At 27.5% G+C, this 10,083-nt stretch overlaps 1 long non-coding RNA gene across 1 annotated transcript; it reads right to left on the bottom strand.

The window, feature by feature from the left end:
* Positions 1–6,074: 6,074 nt before the first annotated feature.
* On the bottom strand, positions 6,075–9,950 carry LOC147809404 (uncharacterized). Its single transcript, XR_015433736.1, has 3 exons — positions 9,812–9,950; positions 8,758–8,902; positions 6,075–6,417 (listed from the first exon to the last, which is right to left on the bottom strand). It is a non-coding gene; the product is annotated as an uncharacterized LOC147809404 (long non-coding RNA).
* Positions 9,951–10,083: the final 133 nt, after the last annotated feature.

A 10,083-nucleotide genomic window follows, 5' to 3' on the forward strand; every position in this document is an offset into this window, starting at 1 on the left:
TGAAATCACGTATTTAATTTGTCACGTCTGTCAAAATGTGTTTCGGTATAAGTAAATAATTTAAAAACAGCGGTAATTAAAATTAAAAAAAAATTCTTTTGCAATGAAAGGCAAAATTAATGGGAAAGTGGTACTAATTTGCTTAGGAAAAACGTAGAAAATTACTTCAGTTTTATTAACAGCTGTCCCTCTTTTCTTTTTCTCTGGCCTTTTAATTCCTAGTAAGAATATATATATTTTTTTGGTATTCTCTCTTTAAAAATAAAAAGTCAAACAGCTGATAAAAAATATTTGTTAGATTACGGAATTATATATTTTACTGAAATATAAAATTCAAAATAATTAGTTTGGAAAAATCTTTTTTTGATTCATATTCAAAAATGTATTAATGATTTTGTAAATTAAAGAAGTTTCAATTATAAATAACTATTTCGCTAAGATTTAAATAACTGCATATTAGTTAAATTGTTTGGAAGTGAACCGCGTTTGAAATATTTGACTTTTTATGCAGGAAAAGACATGGTGTTTCACGTTATATTTCATCTCACCAAATATTATTAAACTTCTAAATTTATTTCTCACCTATCCTGACATGAATAAATACAAAGAAATAATGAAAAAAAATATATTTAATGAAAATTCTGAGTCAAAGTGTTAATGCTGATGCTCAGTTCATTTAAGTAATGTAATAGATGCATATTGAAATACTAAAAAGTAAGCCATTATGTTACAAAAAGCAACATTTATGGAGTTCAGGTACTTATTCGTATAGATTAATCGTAAACAAGCGCCATACTATTATTGTCGCCAATGATGCTTAATTAATATGGGTAATTCCTATTATATAAATTAAAAAAATTACTTATTTACAAAAATTCCAAGTTAATGGTTAATTTCGATATTATGACTAGTAATGTTGAATACAGTTAATCTCAATTTTAATGGGCTGAACAACAAAAAACAGGTTTTGTTATGTTTTTGCTTATTAATTTTGTCAGTATATACCGTTCAGTTTTGTCCACGATTTCATTGGGTTGTTCAGTACCGAGTTATTGTTTTTTTGATTTTATTAATCCTGTTCGAAGAGTGGATATTTAGCTAGTTGAAAATAAAAAAAAGTTGAATTACCGTTCGTTAAAAATAAGTTAACTAACGCTTTTCGTTTTTTTTTTTAAAATATGGCGGGAAAATTTATTGAATTTCGTTCCGGTTTTTTGGTTTTCCTGCTTTCTGATTTCCGGATAACGGGTTCTGTACTGTATAAGTTTATCCTAAAATAGAAATATTTTTTTTAATAGAGTAATAGAAATTTTTTTAATAGAAATAATTTAAGTATTCATATGCATGTGCTGCTTACCTGTATTCATACAATTATCAATGATTTAAAATTTATTCGCAGAATTTATATGCAGTCATTCTGAATTTAATTTTGTAACAAGAGCAAACAAACTTTTTGGTTTATTGAATTGTTTTTATCACTTTAATTAATTGCATTAGCTACAAGAAGATTGGAATTTGAATAAAATATTCAAAAACATTTATTATTCTTACATTTTTAATAAACTCAACTACAGCATATCTACAACCCATCAACTAAACAAAAATTATAAATCTGAACACATGCTTGCAGCAGAAAATAATTTTACAGAAATTCTATAGACTTATAACAAATTTAAAGGCACTAAACTTAGTGAATTTGGTAAGTACTGCATAAACAAAACCTTAAATAGCTTCTGATCTAGTTATTATATCTTCACACACGAGAACTCAATCTCAATGGTTTAAAAAGGTGACTAGCAAATAAGCTAATTACTTAGTGCAGTTGATATTTTAATTAATGAAAACAGAACATACTACTTTATCTGAATTAACATACCTTTGGATACCTAATAGGGTGACCTGGGGTAATTCCTGATCAAAAAATGCAAACATCTGTTTTGTGAAAAAACTATTCAAAATAGAATTTTAATATTTACTGGAAATTTGAGGCTATATGGGATGAGTCCTATGCTACCTTCTTTTGTTTAAAAATCTAATTAGAATTTAAAAGATTTTAAATTTTTAGTGATAAGGAATTACCCCTTCTCTTGATCATTTCTGGGGTAATTACTGATCACCAGTTTTTATAGTAAATGGGCTGTTTAAAAATAATTATACAATGGTAATTAACAAATAAGACATTAAGATCAAACAAATAAACCAAAAAGATATTTTTAAGCAGCTATTAAAACGTTTTATTTAAAAGCCGGAATAAAGATTAACACTTCAGCTCTGGCAGCAGCTCTCACACTGAAATTTTCATTTTCAATCTTTAAAAGAAATTTGCCATTTTTGCTTTCTAGAAGCTTAGTATCCTTTTTAGGACTATAATTTCTCACCATATTTATATTAGGTTAATTTATCAACTTAAAAATTATTCTAACAATGTACACACATAAAAATAAGATAGAAGAAAGGTAAGACAAGCTAGAAATGGTGCATATCAGAACATATTTGTCTTGTATGCAGCTAAAAACAAATTTTGTGATTATAGTTAAAATATATTTTATAGTCCTAAACGCTTTTCGTTTATTTTTATGAATTTAAAAAATATACAATTATATTTAATACATATAGCAAAATCAATGACTGAAATGTTATCTTGTTACGGTACAGAGATATTCTTCAAACTAAATGAGACTCTGCATAAACCATTGTAGAAAATCAAGTCCTGGTAAATATATCTCACAGAAAAGCTTTAAGCAGACAATGCTGTGAGACCATTCCCCGGGACAAACATGAATCATCAGCAGAATCCAGGCAAAAGCTAGAAGAGAACAAGTTGCTTCAAATTAATATTGTAATCAAGATACCTTGTTAAGATTTCAACCAATGGTTAAGTATATAGATAAAAGCACAACTCTTCAAATTGTGAATCTAATAAAGGATTGCATACATTAGTTTGAATCAATTTGAATTACAGAGTGAAAGAACTTTTAGCACAGAAGTATAAGTTTTAAGTTATAAGCACAGATTAACAGAAATTTTTTTATTACTATTAAATCTGGCATATCCATCTTTTTCCACGCATATGGCATACTTGTGACACTTTCAGAGTGGTCTCACAACTCTTTTGGGAGGAAGCATCACTCAAACTCATACTCGGGGATTTGACACATCTGTCACTTTAAAATCAAGACATAAAAAAGGAGTGTAAATTCAGGGTTTGAAAAAACCCGGGGATTTTTGAAAAAACCCAACCCACCTGGGTTTTATTGAAAAAACCCGGGGAAAATTGGGTTTTATTTGAAAAAACCCGGGGAAAATTGGGTTTTTTCATTTAGTGCTCATAAATTTGACTGTGAAAATATTTTTATTTATTAAATAGAGTTGTATAAGTAAACACTAAAATTTCATCTGACTTTTACCTGTAATAAAATTAAACTGGAATAAATATTTAATGGTCTTCCATGTTTTTATAATACGATTAACAGAAAGTGAAATTAAAATTACGTATAATTATAAAGAGTATCAGTTATTTGCCCCTTTTTTTCAAATATTTAGATAAATATATGCATTTTTAGATACATTTTAACTGTATAGTTTCAAAAGACAAATTAATCTTAAAATTATAAAAAAAGCATATATAAAAAGTTATAGCTTATCTTTTTAAAATCAGAAAATAAAACTTTAAATTTGTTTATTGTTGTTTAATGTATCACTTAATAGAAATTTTTGTTTGTTTGCTTTCATTATTTTAAACATGATTAAAAGAAACAAAATAAATTGTATTCAATTAAAAATAATATTTAAAATCTTAAAAATAATATTTAAAATAATATTTAAAAAATCTTAAAAGTAATATTTTAATTTTTAACTGTTTTTTAATTGTGATAAACTTTCTCCAAATAGTTAAAAATTGTCAGCAGATGTTAAGAGTTAACTTAAAAAAAAAGGTCCAATTTTTTCCTTTATTATTATTATCATACAACAGATTCAAAGGGTCTACATTTCTCTCTTAGATGGTGATACACTTTTACGAGTTTTGTAGCTTTATCTATTTCGAAGTTTACTCTGCACCAAACCGAAACTTGAAAAGTGTCTTTCGATAGAGACAGAGGATGCTGGTGCTGAGTTCAAATAAAAAAGAATTGTCAGAAATTTTGTGGAAGCTAGGAATTTTATTTATTTATTTACTTATTTTTTTTGCCATAATTTTCCACTATTTTTTGCACTCAAGCATCATTGATTTTGGAAAGTATTCAGGATCAGAAATTTTGAATGCCATAACAAGTGGCAGAAATTCTGGATGATGCTTAGAAAGACAGTTTTCTGCTAATTGGTCTTGTTCATCATTTAAAAATTGTCCCCTTGTTTCGGGATCCAGGATGCATATGCTAATAAATGAAGTGGCTGAACAGCCTGATTGAATCTTTTTACAAAATGTTTTTGGGGTTCTAATTCATCACACGATAGTAAGTTAATTCATATTTCAACAGCTTCTGAAATTGAAATGTTTTCTGATTGAAGCTTTTTTAAAGCTTAAGTAACAATTGATATCTGTTTTTCCCAATTGATAGTTTATTGGTAAAGCCCAACATTATTTAATATTTTTGACATATTATTATTAGATTCATTTTGATGTTCAAGAACAATCTCTTCATATTTATGGTAATTATTGGCAAAAGTTTTTACGTGCTCATAATATGAATTCCACCTAGTGTCATTGGGTCATCAAGCAGTTTTTTTCATTTTCCCATCCATGTGCTTGATGCACATTTCTAAAATATTTGTTAGCTTCAACGATGTGTCCAATGATAGTATTAGGAGCTACTTCTTTTTGAATCAAATTTAAAAAAACCAATTAGTAAAAAAACACCAAGTGGGTTTTTTCAAAGTGGGCCCACTTGGGGAACCCTGGTTATATGTATTTTATATTAAGTTTAAATAACGCATTATCACTACCTATTTGAATCTTCTTTATTGTTAAGTGCATTATGTTTCATAATTTTTTAAATTAGGAATTATAAAATATAAATGCAGTAATATAAAAGGAACAAGTTTATTAATCTTTTTGTTTTCACACACATTTATTTACTATATTTATTAAGCATATGGATATTACCTATTATAAAATTATAATCTGTAAATATTTATAATCAGTAAAAACTAAAATTTCATCTGACTTGAGTTAAATAAAAAACTGAAATAAATATTTAATAGTCTTACATGTTCTTATAATAAGGTTAATAGAAAGTGAAATTAAAACTACGAATAATTATAAAGAGTATCAGTTACTCGTCCCATTTGTTTTCAAATAATTAACCCTAGGAAAATAATTTCATTTTTAGATAAATAATTTTAAAAAGTTCTCTTATAAAAAGTTTTAGCTTTTTTTTTAAAGCCAGAAAATAAAACTGTTTAAATTTGTTAATGTATCACTTGGTAAAAAAAGAAAAAAAATTTTCTTTTCAATTTTTTTAAACATATGAATTAATAATAATAATAACCTGTTTATTAATATATAAAGCATGCAACTATATTTGAAAAATTGATCTTTTCAGAGTATATTATTTAAATTTTTATTTGATTTAATATCATTGAAATATTACTTTTTGAAAAAACCCACTTGAAGTTTTCAATAGTAGATACCTACTATAAAATTACATGCAGATTCCAGTTTCTTTTACTTACTAATATTAAAAACTTAATCATATAAATCTTGACAAATTTGTGCTGCACTATAAATTATATAAAAGTAAATGCAAAACAATAAGTTTTAGTAAAAAAAAAATTTTTTTGTTGAAAAAACCCACTTATCGTTCCAAGTGGGTTTTTTCAAAGTGGGCCCGCCCAATAAAACCCGGGCGGGTTTTTTCAAAGTGGGCCCACTTGGCGAACCCTGTGTAAATTATTGCAACATTAGCTTTGTTGCTCGATTTTTTCTTTTTGCAGATCCCCAATTTAGTCAGGTTACTTACATCTGAAAGAGAGGGAAAGTGTCTGATTAACATTATTTAATATTTCTATTGCAGCATCAATCAGGGTTTACATATGAAGACTAATGGCTTTAAGAACAAGACAATCACAGGACATTACATCACAGCATTTAATAGTTAGTCACAGCACAGATTTTATTATATTTTCTTTACACAACATAAATGACCCCACAGCCAATTGTTCAGTTGGTGTGTGCACTGTTGAGTCACCGTTTACCCTAGAGACAGCCACGTAGGCTTCTTAAAGGCACGAGTCCATGATGGATCATGGAATGTGCATGTTGTGTTATCCCCACGCTGACTTTTAATGATGAGCCAGTACATGTTGATGTGTTTGTCCATTGTTCAGGTTTGATTGCACTGTTCCCAGTTTTTTAGTATCTAATCATCTAAATTCTGTCGACATCACCAGTTCCTTAATGAATATTATTTTCTAAACCTTTTACAAGAATAAAAAATAAAATCATAAATTAATTTTCTAAACTTATTAGTATCTAGATCAAACATTAAATTAGTTTTTATTTAGAATGCAATAAATGCCACTGATAAAAACAAAAGTAATAAATATTTTTGAAATAATCAAAGTAAAAGAATATATATTATTAATAAAAGAGGAATATACTAACTGGTAGGGCACTGTCTTTTCCTTAACCACGGTGTGATTAAAGACAAATACTGATAAACATTAAAAGATCATTTAATTCATTCTGACTTTAATTATTTTATTAATACTGTAATAATTTATAAACAGAGCTGTACTAACAGTAAACAATCCATACTATAACAATACAGTTGGGGAAAAAAAACTCACAACGATTAAGGTATAATGCCACTGTTAAAAATAAACAATTCTCCGAATAATCAAAACATTATAGTAATAAAAGAGAAAGATACTAACTGAGACACTCATATTAGCTTCTGTTAAGTCTAGATCTCATTTAAGCTAACAAAGAATAGAATTAGATCAATCTCCGTGCAATCTAAAATTTTTTATAATCTCTTTTAGTGTTGAACATATATCCATTGCTATTTAGAAATAGCAATTGGCATTATTCATTAGTGTTATTAGCATTATTCATTTAGTATATTTTACCAAAGGCATTTAAAGTGGAAGAGTATTTATAATTCAGGTACAATGCTCTAAACAATCTTCCCTCTGTCCTTTAAGGGTAGAACCAGAATCATTGAGAGAGAGAACTAGTCATAAAATATTCTATTGCATCTAAAAAATTTTCTGCATTGTGTAAAGTAGCACAGATAAGAATATTAGAAAAAAACACTCTCTACTGAATATTTTTCTTTACAGCATCATAGTACTAAATCTGTTCAAGTACTGTCAGGGATCTGTCCAGACATTCTGTAAAAGGTCCGTATTTGTAAAAGTGGAAAAAAATTACTTGTAATTTGTGAATATAAAATAAACGTTAAGTCACATTCTTTCAACCAGGGTCCTACTTTTGTGAATTTGTGCAAATAGGGTCTGTTATTGCAAAAAAAAAAACTTTTTCAAGGAGTTTTTAAATTGTAAAGACTTACAAGATTATGTCCAACACTGTAAAATTATAATTAAAAAAATTAAAATTTAAAAAATAAACAGCTATTGCTGCTACTAAATTAGAGATGCAACATACAAATATTTGGTATTTTGCCTATACTGCTGAACGCAGAATATTCATTTCGGACGAATAAAGGAAGAAGTGTCTGCCGAAGACAAAATTTATTTAGATTACATCTGTCGTTCCCCCCCCCCCGGAAGGGCTTATTCGACTAACAAAACAATAATGAAGATAAACGAATTTGTGAAGGGTCTGAGTAAAGGATAAATTATTTTGTGAAATGTCCGTTTTTATGAAAAGATATTTTGTGAATAGTTCGTTAACGGACCCAAATCTCTTCTAAACAGATATCTGACTGTGACTACTCTTTCTTATTTGTATGGGATGAGTTCTGGTTATCTGGCTAAATGTCAAGACAAGATTACAATATTTTTATATTATTAGTATATAAAGTTGTGTATAAATACACTTCTTTTTTTAGCAACTTTGCTATGCATTCTTCAAAGATGTTTGCCAGTTGAATATGGCCCTGGCAGTTTAAATGTATGTGATCTTAACCAATACATTCATCCACAGATAAAGCTGATTCACAGAACATTAGCCCAAGTAAAATTCACAAAGTTTTAATTACTTCATTGAATCGCTTTATAGTGACGTTTTCAAGATTAACAAAATGTTGATGCATACGCTGATCTTTCAGCAAGAGAAATTTCTAAACTCTTCGTTCGAGAAAAACAACTCAGAAATATTTCTGTATTGTGATCTGCCGTGCCAACTACAATCGCCAAGGTGCTAAACAGATTTTAAACTTGCAAATTTAATAACAAAAAAAAAAAAAAAAACATGTAGATAGTTGTCCGGGGGTGGTTACAAGTTATACCTTCTGAGTTCCCTTCTCTTTTTATTAGTTCCTGGCGGCTGGCTACCCAGAATTATTCTTCCACAGATAACCAAACAAAATCTCCCTAATAACCCCACAAATTTTATTAACCACACAAGCCAGTTTTTTAAAGTTGGGCATTGTACCCAATTGCACATCATTAGTTCCTTTATTATTAAGAAAAGCAAAATAAATTATTATTTTATAGCACAACCATAAGTAATATTAATAAAAAAATAAATAAGTATCTGAATTAGAATAGTTACACAAGATACTAACAATGCCAACAAATGGTTTAGATACATAATCATTAAATATGTAAATAAATTACATTTCAACTTACCAACATGAATTAAGACAAAAACACAATCGTCCCTTCACAACTGCACACTTAATTTGTCCACACCGATTCCAGGGTGTGCAAATATCGATATCCCATTTTCATTCAGCATTTAAGTAATTAGCCAAATACTTCTCCAAGGAATCACCTAGTAAAAAAGTATTTTATGAAGAGAAAGAAGAAATATGAAAAGTTTGCTTTACATTGTCCACGTAAACTGTCAAAAATCTTAGGGTAATGAAAAAAATACAATTATAGATATAGTTTGAGAAGTTAAATAATTGAAAAAATTCAATTTCATATTAATATCCAATAAAGATAACTTAAATTTAAGATAACTTGCTAATCTGAATTATCTTCTAATTTATTATAGTATTTGTATTATATATTTTAAATAAAACAAATTATTGAGTACAAATTGTTTTGCACATATTGTGATACACCTATAGAATAAAAAATTTTTTTGAAAGTATGCATGCTCATAATTTATTCAATAGTTAAGACAACCTAAAAGAATAATAATGAATGCAGTAACTGTGAATGAAAATGATAAATATTATCTAAATTTGTTCCATTTCTCTCAGAATTTTTTTTTAGATTAGTTTACAATAAAATTGAAACAAATTATTTTAGACATGATCAAAACCCTCTTCACTATTTTTAAGAAAATTCAATATTAATCTTTCTGTAAATAATAAATTTTAATTAGCAATATATTTCATAGATAAAAAAGATACCTCTGTATTATGTCACTAAAATAAACATAAATCAAGTAATTCAACTAAATGAAATTTCATTACTAAACTGCTTCACACAATTTCGGCAGATCAAACAAAGGATTTCTAAGGAAGCAGAGAAAAACTTTGATAAATGAATTTTTATAACGATTTTCTTAAAATACATACATTTTACAAACTATTTACTTTAAAATCTAACGCGTGGTATTCACAGATATTTAATAAAATTCATTAATCTTTTTAAAAATTTCATGTAATTTTTTTATATACTGCTATGAAACGTACACTAATATTATAAATCTTTAATTAATAAGAATTACCTGTAATTAAAACTTTTATGATGATAAAATATGAAATCCCGCGCAGCCAAATACAGAAAATGGCTTCCTCTAACAATAGCTTTTGTTTAAACAACGCCAATTGCTTTGGCGAAAAAGTTTGGTCACACAATCAATATAGGGTTATAAGAAGATTGATGGATAAAAGCTAGCGTCAAGCTCACTCCGCCCAGTTACCAATTCCTAAATTGACCAAATATCATTTAACTGCACTATTTTTATTGAAAAAACAAAGTAAGCTAGAAGCTTAAATG

This window comes from Parasteatoda tepidariorum, chromosome 5, assembly GCF_982258835.1.
Source record: "Parasteatoda tepidariorum strain Cologne lab strain chromosome 5, Ptep-v5.0, whole genome shotgun sequence".
Taxonomy (NCBI): domain Eukaryota; kingdom Metazoa; phylum Arthropoda; class Arachnida; order Araneae; family Theridiidae; genus Parasteatoda; species Parasteatoda tepidariorum.